The sequence below is a fragment of the Pleurodeles waltl genome, chromosome 4_1 (assembly GCF_031143425.1).
Source record: "Pleurodeles waltl isolate 20211129_DDA chromosome 4_1, aPleWal1.hap1.20221129, whole genome shotgun sequence".
Taxonomy (NCBI): domain Eukaryota; kingdom Metazoa; phylum Chordata; class Amphibia; order Caudata; family Salamandridae; genus Pleurodeles; species Pleurodeles waltl.
In genome coordinates, this window is record NC_090442.1 from 368,408,276 (window position 1) to 368,423,261 (window position 14,986).

Here is a 14,986-nt window from a genome sequence, read left to right on the forward strand (position 1 = left end):
CCTGAGGTGGATTGGGGAACTGGCATGGGGAGTCATATTCCTACTGGTGGGAGGGACACTCTACTGACTCTAGTTGAGAGTGACAGGGAGAGGGGTTCCCCCCAGGTAGAAGTCCTGGTTATGGAGTGTGAAAACATCCCAGAAGAGTGTGGGTTGAGTGTCAGGGACAGTCAGGTACTGTCTCACCAGTCTCAGGAGGGTGATGTGGGGTGCTTTTTCAAAGCAGAGTCACTGGATGGTTGGGTGAAGGGTACTTTGGTTAATTCATGTGAGGGGCTGAGTGATGTAATTGCTGGAGAGCATATGTCTAGTCCTTATTTTCCAGAGCTATGCCAACACCAGGTGGAGTGTGAGTTCTCTGACCCCAGGGAGCTTACAATGGAGGCAGACTTCTGGGTGAGTACCAGAGAGTCTGAAGAGGCATTTGGGGGTGCTCCTGAGAGGAGTGGTCTAGGTAGTTCCCAACCAGGTGAGGTAGGGAAGGATTGTAGTGTCCCAGGTAGGTCCCAGTGTAGTGGGATGGGTGAGGGACCCCATGTCCAGTCTCAGAGGAGAGGGAATGGGGATGGGTTGAGGCCCAAGGTGCCCGAGATCCGGTCCCAGGTCCTGGAGGGTTCCCTGCGGGAACCCCAGGAGGGGAGCCTAGCCTGTACCATAGGGCCATCTGTTGAGGGAGACCCCACAGTGTCAGGAGAACTTGGGGGGGCGGCTGTAGCCAGCGTCCCACCAGTTCTGGTGTCTGGCAGTACCACTCCTAGTGAGGGGTTGCAGAAGTCCAGACAGAGGGTTGAGAGGGGGTTGCGGACCCCAGTGGAGAACCTGGAGGGTCAGGGGTCAGCTCTGAGTGCAGAGCCCCCCAGGAATGACCTTGGTGAGACCATTTCTGGGCTGGGGGGAATCCAGACTCTGTCAGATGGGCAGAGGTCAGGAGACCTGCGCCAGCCAGACTCTTGTATGGCCCTTGGGGAAAGTGTTTCCCTTGTGGGGGGTAGGTGTGCCCCCCAGGAAGTCCTGGTGCGCCAGGCAATGATTCAACCGCAGGATGGTGACTCTGGGTTGGATGATCAGGTTCAGGGGGTAAACTCTGACCTGATGGGGAGTACGTGTGCTCCCAAGGAAGTCCTGGTGCGCCAGGCAGTGGTTCAACCGCAGGGTAGTGACTCTGGGTTGGATTGCCAGATTCAGGGGGTAAGCTCTGATCTGGTAGGGGGTAGGTGTGCTCCCCTGGAAGTCCTGGTGTGCCAGGCAGTGGTTCAACCGCAGGGTGGTGACCCTGGGTTGGATGACCAGGTTCAGAGGGTAAACTCTGACCTGGTAGGGGGTAGGTATGCCCCCCAAGAAGTCCTGGTTTGCCAGGCAGTGATCCAGTCTGTGGGTACAGACCCTGGATTGGGAGGCCAGGTTAAGGGTGTCCCCCCTGACCTGGAGGAAGGGGCTACTGTTAACAGTGCCCCTACCATGTTGTCTTCTGGGGGGGCCACTCCTAGTTGGGTGGTTCAGGACCCCAGAAGAGAGGGCAGGGGGAGGGAAGCTTCACCCCTGGCCCTGGTCCAACCTGAAGGTACAGACCCCAGGTTGGAGGATCAGTTGCAGGTTAACATCCCTGCACTGATGGAAGAATTGTGCAGGACTGCTTCTACAAGCACCCTGACAGTTTTTGACTCTGGGGGTGCCGCTTCTGCAGGGAGGGTACAGAGCCCCAGAGGGGAGGACCAGGGTCAGGTTGTCATCCCTGACCTGGTGGAAGAGAGAGTGGTCAAAGGGTGCCAGGCACCTGGGGCTACCACCCCCCACTCTCCACAGTCACAGTGGTTAGAGAGGCCTGAGGTCGGGCTCTCATCCCTGACAGTTGTCTGGGGCCACTGTGGCTTACTGTCCTGGTGGACAGAGTTGCCCCTGGGGGGGGGAGGACGAGAGTCACACCCCGGGGGTGGAGTGGGCAACACCACTGTGTTGGCCCTGGTGGTACTATCTGCCCATTGCGATACATCTGTGAGCAAAGTAAAGTTAGGTGTTGCACAGATGGTGTCTGTAGATGTGGAGAAGGGTTCCCCATGGGTTAGCTTAGTGGGCCCTGAGAGTATGGACAGAGGGATCCAACTGGAGTCAGGAAGGCGTAGAACTGGAACATGCCCCTGCTGTTGTGGGCCTGGGTCCCTGTTCTATCGCCCCAATCAGGGAAGTACATCAAGGTATTGATTGTTCTCCCCTGGCTTTAGGCTGGTAGGGGGTCGTGTTGGACTTTTGCTTATGCAGGGTCATCCCCAGTCTTTTTTGCCTCCTGCCTCCTAATTTTTTCGGACATGTTGCTGTTGGCTTTTCAACTCTGAGCACTTTACCACTGCTAACCAGTGCTAAAGTGCATATGCTCTCCTGTTTAAATTGTATGTAAGTGGTTCATCCATGATTGGCATATTTGAATTACTAGTAAGTCCCTAGTAATGTGCACTAGAGGTGCCAGGGCCTGTAAATCAAATGCTACTAGTGGGCCTGCAGCACTGGTTGTGCCACCCACATAAGTAGCTCTGTAATCATGTCTCAGACCTGCCACTGCAGTGTCTGTATGTGTATTTTTACACTGTAAATTCGACTTGGCAAGTGTACCCACTTGCCAGGCCTAAACCTTCCCTTTCCTTACATGTAAGGCACCCCTAAGGTATGCCCTAGGTAGCCCCAAGGGCAGGGTGCAGTGTATGGATAAGGTAGGACATATAGTAATGTGGTTTATATGTCCTGACAGTGAAATACTGCCAATTTCGTTTTCACTGTTGCAAGGTCTGTCTCTCTCATAGGATAATATGGGGGCTACCTTTAAATATGATTAAAGTGTAGATTCCCCTAGAGAGTAGATGGACATGTGGAGTTTGGGATCCCTGAACTCACAATTTAAAAATACATCTTTTAGTAAAGTTGATTTTGAGATTGTGAGTTTGGAAATGCCACTTTTAGAAAGTGAGCATTTTCTTGCTTAAACCATTCTGTGACTCTGCCTTGTTTGTGGATTCCCTGTCTGGGTCAGTTTGACAGTTGGGTTGTTTTTCACCTCACACCAGACAGTGACACAAAGGGAGCTGGGGTGTGATCTGCATTTCCTGATTAGCCATCTCTGCTAGGAGGGAGGGGTGGAGTGGTCACTCTCATCTGAAAGGACTGTGCCTGCCTCTGACAATGCTGTCTCCAGCCCCCTGGTGTGTGTCTGAGGCCTTGCCTGGGCAAGGCAGGATTTCACAAGAAGGTGTGAGTCCCCTTTGAAGAAAGGTGACTTCAAAGACTAAAATGGGTATAAGAAGGGCACCCAAACTTACAAACTTTAGAAACACTTCTGGAATCAAGAGGAACCTCTGCCTGGAGAAGAGCTGATCGCTGAGGAACAAGTGCTGCCCTGCCTGTGACTGTGCTTTGTGGAGCTTTCCTGCAGTGCTGCTTCTGCCAGAGTAAGAGGGCAAAGACTGGACTTTGTGTGCCTTCCATCTTGAAGAAGAAATCTCCAAGGGCTTGATGTAGAGCTTGCCTCCTGTTGTTGAAGTCTCAGGGATAGCAAAGACTTCTTCCTGCCAGCACCTGGAGTCTCTGGAGAGACCCCTACTCTGCTCTGTGGTGCCCTTCCAGTTCCTGGGACCCTGAAAGGAGAGGCTGGCAGCCTAAGGACAAAAATACACGCACCGAGGGCCGTGCGGAGAAAAGATCGACGCGAATCCGATCGCGGCTGAGAAAACGACGCGACGCCGGCTCCGCAGCTGAGAAACGACGCCGCAGGAAACGCGACCGGAGAATCGACGCCCGGAGCAGGAGAAACGACGCGCAGCATCGCTGACGAAGGCTGAGAGATCGCAACCAGCGCCGCGGGACTTTCGGACCGTCGCGTGGCTGGCTTTTTCGACGCGCCTCGCCGTGCCGAGCTGTTTTCGACGCATATACCCGTGCAGGGTTATTTTCGACGCACACCGCCCGTGCGGGGTTATTTTTGCCGCAAACCAGGTACATTTACACGCTAGCAGCGCTAGTGTGTTGTTACAACTACCTAAAGACTCTTTTTATTTTAAACCTTTAAAAAATCATAACTTGACTTGTGTATGTTGGATTTTTGTCGTTTTGGTCTTGTTTTGTCTAGATAAATATTTCCTATTTTTCTAAACTGGTGTTGTGTCATTTTGTAGTGTTTTCATTAAGTTACTGTGTGTGTTGGTACAAATACTTGACACCTAGCACTCTGAGGTTAAGCCTACTGCTCTGCCAAGCTACCAAGGGGGTAAGCAGGGGTTAGCTGAGGGTGATTCTCTTTTATCCTAACTAGAGTGAGGGTCCTTGCTTGAACAGGGGGTAACCTGACTGTCAACCAAAGACCCCATTTCTAACATTAACCATTTCAAGGGAACCAAGCAGGACCAAATATTGCCCCTCTGCATTCACTTGCAGATGATGTAAGCAAAAATTGAGACAAGGACGAGCAAGACACAAACCCCTCTTGAGTATGTACTATACGAACAGAGAAACAGTTGAGACCCTCACTTGTGAGTAAAGTCATGAGTAGGCTTAAGGAGGAGATAAGTTTCCTGCAAGAGTGCAATGTTGATGATCTAGCAATTTAGGTAGGCGAGCACTTGACGAGCCTTGCGGTGAACATTTAGCCCCTTAATGTTCAAGGACAAAAAAGAGAAATTCTTTCTGGGGGATGTCATCCCTGTGAGTAGTGGCAGTAACATGAGACATGTGTTTTGGGTGTAGGGATTTAGTACTGCATTTCACAAACGGATCATATAGAATGTACTTCAAAATATAAGAAAAACCCTGAATACACCTGTCCTCCCACCCACACTGACATCCCCCACTGTCAGTCGCTCAGCCCCGCAATAACATACCTCTAGTAGTCTTTAAGGAATGCAAGCAACAAGCTATTATAAAACAGTGCAAGAAAGAAAACAAACCAAAGTGGTGGTACACACCATGGTTTTGTGGCAACCCTCTACACACACAAATATAACTTACCACAGTAATCACAGCGATCTGACTGGTCCCAACCACGCTAAGTGAATAGTTTTCATCCAGTAGTGTGGGAAACAGTCAGGGCAGTGAGAAATACAAGACTCTTCCCTCAATGTCCTGTTGTCATCTAACACAGGAAAAAGGGGTAGACGATGGAGGGGAAAGTAATGTAGAGGGGTCTGCTCAACATAGGTAGTCACTCAGCAACCGTGTGGGTCGCCACATACAGAGGATGGTGATGAGCCTGAAAGTGATCTGGAAGAGGAGTTCTGAGTAGGTTTAAGCAACTTGTAAAATTTAGTAGCCTTCTCTGCTGGATGAAAAAATAGGCCTTCCCCTCCAAGTCCATACAAAGGCAAGCAGGGTACAGTATAGCATATTTTACATTACATTGGAGCAATGTGCATTTGATGTCCACACATTTCCTGCACCTCCACTGTAAATTCTGGGAAAATAGAAATCTGTGAAGCTTGGTATTGCAGTGGGCCTTTCTCCCTGGTGAGCTGGAGGTTGGTGTCTCGGTCCAGATAGCTCAGAACTCATTCAATTATTTGTCTCAGAGGGGAGCCTGTTGGGGCGGGGCTTGGGCCTAATGAATGGTGCACCTGCCTCACCAGGAACATTGCCAACAGACTTCAGTAGCCAAACAGTTTGATCATAAGTGTTTCAACAATCGTGGACATTTCTCCCTGTGTTAGAGAACTCTGATATACCAGCTATCCAGACATTATTTCTAAATGATCAGGCCTCTAAATCCTCAATCTTCAATGCCACAGCTATGGTCTATTTCTCCAGATGCAGCAGTTTGGATTTCTTTTTAAGTAAGACCGTCTTCCAGATAGGACATCTTCCTTTCTGCAACAACTATTTTGGTCGAATGGTGATCAATCATTCCATTAGGTCAGTGAGCCATACTACCATGTTGTCAATCTTGGCATCAATGGAATGGAGACTGGTCTCGGGTTGACAGCCATCTTGCGCAGAGTCTGTGCGATGGGATGTTTTCCTGGCATCAAACAACATTTGAGCATGTCTAGAATCAGTTGTCTCCATTGCAGGGGGCAGCAAAGAGGCAAAGGTAAAAAAATTGCCAGGGAGGGTCCTCAATGATCAGCCAATCATAGGCAGGAGTTAAGGCAGTCTGTCCTAGTCCACTTTTTGACTGGCATGGAAGTAGTTGTTGGCTATCCCAGATGTAAAACCCAGCTGCTAAGGGAGAGGTGCGGAGAGGGAATGGTGTATCAAATAAAGGTCGAGCCTACGAAGCCCCCTGGCAGCTGTCAGCAGCTGCAGCTCCCTATCTCCCCCACTTGCACAGAACCTCTGGGGGAGCAATGTGCCAGCAGGCCCATCAGTGCAACATCAAGGAGGGGGCCCCAACGTTAACACAGATGGTGTCCAGGCTATCAACAATGAATGAAACAGCCCCAGTAGCAGTCCTGGGTGCCTAGTTACAGCTCACTGGTACAAAATCCAGTACTCATGGCCCATTTGGTTTTAGGGGCCCGCCCTTACCAACAGCGCAGGATCAGAAGGCCCAGTTCCTCCATCTCTCTGCAGCACAGACTCTGCAGTAAGGAAAAAAGCTCCCACCTCAGGGCAGCATAAGCCACCCACACAGCCTCTAAGATCCTGGCTCCATCTTCCCGGCAGGGGGAGGACCAGGGTGGTGGGGGGAAGGTCTCATCCAACATGGTGGGCATGGTAGGGGTGGTGGCCTCAGCCTCACTGGCAGCCCCTGTCATGGCCAAGCCTTCGAGGCCACCTGTTCTTTAGCAGACTGTGACCTGAAAACCACACCTATACCCTCTCCAGTGGCACAATCACTGTTCCGTTGCGGCGCTGAGTCTGAGCCACCAGCCTCCAGCATCAATCCCGGGATACTGCTATGGTGGGACTCTGCTAACCACAGTATATCTGCTGTGGAGGTGGGAGCTTTGCTCTAGGCGGCCATCTTGGTCCCCTATTGGCGGGCATATAACACACCTTGCTGCTACTCTTTTCTCCAGATGAATGTCAAAGATTTTCTGAATGAAGATTTCCTACTGAGGACATTAGACATGTAGAGTGGGGTGTGCTGTGTTCAATTATTGCAAGCTAGTATCACTTTGTCCTGTCCTTTGCCTAGAGAAATTAGGAAATTGGGCTAAACAATGTATTTTTACTGTCTGTTCTGGGCCTGCTCTACTAGGTCATAGGGTAGACATACAGCTAGCTGTGTTGCTCTATGAAGAAGTACCAAGGTAGTAAAGAAGCTTAATTCCCTCCAGGATGCTTTTTTACATTTGCATGTGCAGTTCGCAACAGGAATGAAGTTTGTTTTACATTGCTGGGCATTATCTGTGGGATTTCATTACACCACCTCTAAGCATTCATTTTCACCAGATCTTTGTTTTTTTAAAGCAGTGCAGGAATTATGTTCCTGCCGGGCATTTGTGGCAATTGCATAAGGCACTTTGCCATTCTATTTTGTGCAGTGTGAACTATTATAGTGTATTTTCCGTTTAGGGAGAAGAATAAGCACAGCTCAAAATGTTTCCATTAAATGCGGTCATAGTGTTTTGCATAGATGATAATGCTAATTGTTGAGGCTTGTTTTGCAACAGAACTTCTGACATGGGAACAGTAGGAATGGAAGTTGAACCTGGTGATCCTGGAGCTCTAGCTATCTCAGTGTGCAGGTGCAGAATGGGCCCATGTACCTGTTTTTGATGAAGCTTCACCATTTGCAGAACATACTAGGAAACTACTAGCTGCAGTGTCTACAGTTTTTATACAAACACATTTATTTTCTGAGTTAATGTATGCACTAAAAAGGGTACATCTTCCCCAAAAGCAGCTGATGGACCTCAGCATGGCATATGTGAAATAAACATGTTCATCATCTAGACCAGGACCCTTCTGTATGAAGGTATTCAGCTCCTATAGCCATGCTTTTTAGGCATCACTATGTACACCTACAAATATGAGTGTGGGGTACAGTGTTTTATGGGAGGACATTGACTTTGGAGCAGTCTCTTTGTACAGTGATAGTTGTTGCAACAATACATTTAATTGAGCTTACAGAAAGCATAGCTCTATCCTGTTGTTGGTAAAGAACAATGAAATTGTGTAGTTGCTCCTTACCCCGGACTGAGACACTGCTCAGAGTTCAGCTGTGGACTTGCTGGCCACTCTACGGCAGTGTGCAGTGAACATTGAGCTGAAGCCAGAGGAGGTGAGCCAGACTCCCAGAATAGGTGTTGAAGTACACCCTAAGGGCTCAGAGACTTTTTGGATGTTCACAAGGGCATATGAAGTGGTTATGCATAGCCTAAATAGGTCATACTAGGAGCACCTATCACAGAAAAATGTGTAGAGGTAGGAGCTGCATTTATACTGTTTGAAACCAGATGGTGCCGAAGCAATAATCCAGTATGTTCAGTTTCCAATTAGCAAAAAATATTCCCTTTGGTTGTGTCTTATTAGTTATAGTTGGTTTTAACTGGGAACTGGAAACCATTGCTATACCCCTTGCTTGCTCTACGTCTTTTTGCTGCAGATCAGGAATGAGGTTGATAATAAAATCAGACAATCGACAGAGGCTGACAAGCCATTTGGCTGACTTGGACTAAGGATATCTTTTTAGAAACATGGTGAAAAAAGGCACAGGAACTTAATTTATTGCAAAGTCGTAGTCACTTTATTCAGACCAAATGGCAAAAACATACTGTGGTGGATTCCTGACTGAACCAATGAAGATCAAAAGAGGTACCAGATAAGAGTGCCCTCTGTCATCACTACTCTTATTACTGGAATTTTAGCATGTGGCAGAACCATTCCCTCCCCACACACAAAAGATCTTGTAGAAATCTGTTTGTCACCACCACTTTGTAAACACTTTGACCACTACACATAGAGGAGGGCATGGTATAGTGGCTAGCATCAACAGATAGCATTAGCAATTGCACTACAGGACTTGTTGTCCTTCTCGTTTACTTGCTGAATGCAGATGCCAGCACCAGAGATCAGGCAAAGCCCTTATACTTGTCAGTGTTTATATCTTTCCCACACAGAAAACACTCTTTTTTATACTTTCAGATAGCAAGAGGTATTATTCAATCCCAGGCAAACTTTAAATTATGCCAGAGTAATTCACATAATTTCATGTTACACTTCTTTTGTGAACTTCCCAAAATTATGCATTTATCTCACATTGTGTAACTACACCACCATTTGTGGCAGTATTATAGCAACAGAACAATGTGAATAACCTGAGCAAAAGTGACTTTTGTTCTCTGCAATCATGTTTTTCACACTAGTTTTTTTTTGCTCGAAATGGTGGACTTGTATGTCATATAATTATGCAATTTGATGGAATTTGTCATGCAAATTACATGATTTTGGCACACCCTTTGTCTTATTCACAATCCACTATGGTAGCTGAAATCTCAGTTGCTTGGGAAATTTCATGAGACTTTCTGTGTGATGGTCATGTTTAACCATACGGATATAAGGAAATGCCTTGTCAGTGCTTCCAAATTGCTCTAACAATATCTGCATTTCTATTGATTTTCACAGAAGTTATTTCAGAATCTCAAGAACCCTACTTCTGCGTATCCCTTGTTTTCAGTATCTTGTTGGATTATGAGAATTTGTTAACTCAAGCAAAAGCATTATACATTAGTTCATTATACTATGACCTCGGTAGCCTTACACCTGCATCTTTTAATCCTGCAGGCAAACCTGACAAAATGACCAGACTGTAGACAAAGAGGTGTAAAAACACCCAAACCCTTTTTCGCTCAATAATCCGGGACATCCAGAGATCATCTATAGCAATCTGAGATCAGACTACCCTGTACTGAAACCACGAAGGGCAGAATGTTACCCACACACTTTGCCCCAGATGCTTTTTGCTGATATCTAAGGTGTGTGGTACCTGAGGCCATGAGGCAAAATGGCTGAGGCCAAACAGGCCGTTCCTGAGATTGGTGGTGTGGAAGATTCTCAGAGGGCAAGATATGGGGGTCCAGCACAGGGAAAAAGGCTCCTGCCTGGCAGAAAAGAAAGTATCTGAGTGGCATATAAGGGACTGGAGCAGTGTCACACATGGCCTGGGGGGGTCTGCTGCTGTGAGGAGACAGAGCAATAGTCAAAACTTGCAGCAAAGATAAGGCCTGGGTAGGAATCCATTTGGAAATTTCAGGGTGACGCTGCGAGAGGTGAGTGGTAGCCCCAAAAAGAGAGATTGAGGTGCTGCGGTGGAGTGCCTGGAGCAAGGTAGGGTACACATTGGACATGGGGGTGCAGGCAGATATTGGAACTAGACCTGGGGTTCAAAGTCGATTATCCTGTTGACTTCCTTTTCTTTATACTCAGGTGATCACATGGCACAATTGAGAACTTGCCATACAAATGAGCTGGAAAATTTGTGTCTGCCTATGAGGCCCTAACATATAATGAATGTAAAATGTTATGTTATGTTATGTTATATTGGAGGTTTTATAGCATGCTAATTCCCCACAAGGGCATGCAGGTTCTCCGTAGACAGTGCTTGATGCCAGCCCTTGAGGGCTTACTCGAACACCCATATATTCAGCTTCTTGTGAAAGTCAAGAAAAGAGGAGGAGGCTCTGATGTGTTGTGGGAAGTTGTTCCATGCTTTAGGAGCCAGGTCTGAGAAGGCAGGACCTCCTGTTCTGCTTTTGTGCATGTGTGGGGTATGTGCTAGTAAAAGACCAGCAGAGCAGAAGTGTCTGGAAGTTTGGTGGAAATTAATGTGGCTTTTCAGGTAGGAGGGCCTGGTTTGTGGAGTGCTTTGCAGGTTTGGGTGAGAAGCTTGAAGTCTGTGCACTTGTATATCGGGAGGCAGTGAAGTTCCCTATGGTGTAGTGTGATGTGGGCTCGAGGTGGGAGGTTGAGGACTAGTCTGGCCATTGTATTTTAGATGGTCCGCAGTCTTCTTTTGAGATAGATGTTTATCCTTCTGTACAGGGTGTCCCCATAGTCTAGTTTGCTGGTGATAAGAGTTTGGGTGATAATTTTCCTGGTGTTATCTGGTAACTACTTGAAGATTTTCTTCAGCATCCTTAGGGTGTTGAAGCAGGACAAGGCCACTGCGTTGACTTAAGCTGCCATGTCCACTTTGTTGTCTATGATGTTTCTGAGGTTTCTTGCTTGGGAGCAAGGCATGAGGGTGGGTCTGAGGTCCGTGAGCCACTGGGTGGAGTCCCATGGTGAGGCATCACTCCTGAATACCCCCAGTTTGGTACTGTCTGAGTTCAGCTTGAAGCAGTTGGATTTCATCCAGGTGGCCAATTCAATCATGCATGGAGTGAACTTGGTAGTTGTCTTGGTTGTTATGTCTGAGAGGGACAGTATCAGTTGTATGTCATCGGCGTATGTGAAGATGTTTATGTTGTGAGTCCATATGATGTCAGCCAGGGGAGTCATGTAGATGTTGAAGAGCATTGGTCTGAGCGAGGAGTCCTGCAGGACTCATCAGGTGGAGTCTCATGGTGAGGCATCACTCCTGAATACCCCCACTTTGGTATTGTCTGAGTTCAGCTTGAGTCAGTTGGATTTCATCTAGGTGGCCACTTCAATCATGCATGGAGTGAACTTAGTAGTGGTCTTGGGTGCTATGTCTGAGAGGGACAGTATCAGTTGCATGTCATTGGCGTATGTGAAGATGTTTATGTTGTGAGTCTGTATGATGTCAGCCAGGGGAGTCACGTAGATGTTGAAGAGCATTGGGCTGAGCGAGGAGTCCTGCAGGACTCCACAGGTGAGTTCTCCTGCTTCAGATGAATAGTGGGGGGGTCCAGATGGTTTGAGTTCTTCCAGTGAGGAAGCAGCAGATCCATTCTAGGATCCCTGAATGTCTGATTTGTGAAGTCTTCTGATTAGAATGGAATGGGAGATGGTGTTGAAGGCAGCTGTTAGGTCTAGGAGGATGAGGGCTGCAGTTGCCCCCCCATCGAGGATCATTTTGATGTCATCTGTTGAACTATAAGGGCAGTTTCTGTGCTGTCATTGAGTGTAAATCCTGATTGTGTGGTATCTAGAAGCTGGTCATTGGCAAGCTTGTCAGAAAAGTAATTGCTGATGGCTTTTTCAAAGCCCTTGACTGGGTAGGAAAGGAGGGATATTGGTTGGTAGTTGGAAAAAGTTTCTTTAGGTGGGCATTGAAGGCTGTGTGTTTCTATGGTTCTGGAAAGCTGGCTGTACTGATGGAGTTGAGAATGGGGTTGAGGGCCTTGCTGATAAGGATCTCTCCTTTGTCAAAGCCGTGATGGAGGCAGAGATCCACCAGGGCCCTGGAGTGTATGGTCTTTATGATTGCTGTGGATTCCTCTGTGCTGACAGTGACCTGTGTGGTAATCTTGTTGTGTGTTTGTTACTGGAAGGCTTCCGGAGTGAGGGAGAGAGAGAGTCAGGGGCCCCACTGCAGGGCGAAGTTGCTGTATATGATTGTGATCTTGCTGTACTACAGGTGATGGGTCTGGGCGTGTTGATCATGATGTTGTTGAAGGATGTAAAGAAGGGATCTAGGATGTTTCTGGTGACATGGGTGAGCTCAAGAAATGTTCAGTGAATCCCAGGATTCTACTGATGTTGAGAAGGGCAGCTGATTTGGGGGTCAATCCAGTCCTCTAGATGGAAATTGAGGTCTCCTAGGAGGATGAATGTTGTGGAGATGAGGATTAGGGGGGCAATGAGGTCCGTAATGTTGCTAGCGAAGTTGTTTGAGGAGCGGGAGTGAGGGGGCAGTAAACTAGAGTTCCACCCAGGTTGAAGTATGCTGTGATTTGTAGTTTAATATTGAGGCATTCCATGTTGTTTTTCCAGCTTCAGAGGAGGCGGCGCAGTTGAAGGTGTCTTTATAAATGATAACCATTCCTTCTTCTGGCCTGTTTGGGAGGTCTTACCTGGTGATCTTGTATACGGTGGGGATGTCAACAGCGATGTCTGGAGTTGAAACTATGGTAGGCCATGTTTTCATAAGGAAGACTTGGTCCGAGACGGCATCATCCAGAAAGTTCAAAATCGTTGTGGCATGCTTGCTGAACCAGTGAGTGTAAAGGCAAATGCATGAATTTGGTGTTTGAGGGGTGAGAGTGTGTTTGTTGGTAGGCGTTTGAGTGTGTGTGGGGTTGTATGTTGTGGAATGTTCTTAGTTGGAGCTCCGGGAGTGGTTGAATAGTGGCAGAGGAAGCAGATGAAGGCTCCTTCTGTGTTGTGTTGTGTGGCACATCAATGGGGGGTGCGACATCTGGGGTTCAGGGTGTGAAGGATAGTAGTGGTGGGTCAGAGGAGGACCAGGCTTACTGGCACTGGGAAGAGTCAAGTCTTGGACAGGCACAAGTGGGCATGCATTTGGTGCAACTTTGCACACCAATGGCATGCCCACTGCCTACAGACGTGTTGTGGCCAGCAATGCAAGTCCAATGTTCTGGGCCCCAGACTGTGGTTTAGATACCCAGGGTGCTTATGACAGTTTGGCAAAACTGATATGAAGATGCAGGGACCAAAACATCATACAAAGAACCTAGGGGGTGATTCTAACCCTGGCGGTCGGTGATAAAGCGGCGGCCAACCCGCCAACAGGCCGGCGGTCCAAAAAATGGAATTCTGACCCTGGCGGGAACCGCCAACACAGCCCGCCACTTTAACACTCCGACCGTCACGGCGGGACAAACAAACAGGTTGGCGGTCACCGCCAACAGGCAGGCGGCAGACAATGTACCGCCCACCCTATCACAACTCACCAATCCGCCACCTTTTCCGGGGCGGGAGCCCTGCCGATAAAAACACGGCGGAAACAGACTACGAACGGGAAAACGCTCACCTCTATGCACTCCACGAGGACGGAGGACAACATGGAACCCGAATTAAACATCCTACCTGCTCTCGTCTACCTACTCATCTACCACGAGTACGAACGCCGCCGCAGACGACAACGGTGAGTACTGCACCTACGACACAGGGGAGGGGGGAGGAGGAAAGGTTACGGCACACACATATGCGACCCGCACCCCCCCCAAATATGTACACACCAATGCAGAGCAACAAGTCACAGTGACACCACCCAAACCCCCTGGAAAAATGCAAAGACATCATTAAATAGAGAAACCAAATTTATGTCAAAAATAGCCTCTGTTAAGTCATGGTCAAATAGCAATAAAAATAATACAAAAGAAAATAAATATTTTGTGCAATCGATAAACCGAGGCAATTAGTCCAGCACATTTAACGAAATTCCAAGTGTCCGTGGGCCAAAGTGTATCAACACAAGGGCAAAGCCCACACAGGAGACCTGAGTCCGTTGGAGAGAACACTGCTGGGGCATCTGATGATAAACCTACAGGCACCTCAGGGGGAAGGGAAGGGGGGGCACCACAGCCACATGAGTCCACGACGCCAGATCCACGAAGGGGCCACCATGCCCACTGTACAATCCTGGGGAGTGCAAAGCCACAGTCTCTCAATGTCTCTACAGTGGGTGGTTTGCCCACTGTACAATCCTGGGGAGTGCAAAGCCACAGTCTCTCAATGTCTCTACAGTGGGTGGTTTGCCCACTGTACAATCCTGGGGAGTGCAAAGCCACAGTCTCTCAATGTCTCTACAGTGGGTGGGTTGCCCACTGTACAATCCTGGGGAGTGCAAAGCCACAGTCCATCAGGTGGACTACAGAGACCACTGGTCATGGAGGAGGCATGGTGGGCACAGTGAACCGTGAACAGTAGCTCGACACAGAACCGGCACTGTCATTGTGCCAGCGGTGCTTGACAGGAAGGGTCCAGCGGAGCGGTGCTTGAGACGGCGGGGCCCAGCGGAGCGGTGCTTGACAGAAAGGGTCCAGCGGAGCGGTGCTTGAGACGGCGGGGCCCAGCGGAGCGGTGCTTGACAGGAAGGGTCCAGCGGAGCAGTGCTTGAGAGGGCGGGGCCCAGCGGAGCGGTGCTTGAGACGGCGGGGCCCAGCGGAGCAGTGCTTGACAGGAAGGGTCCAGCGGAGTG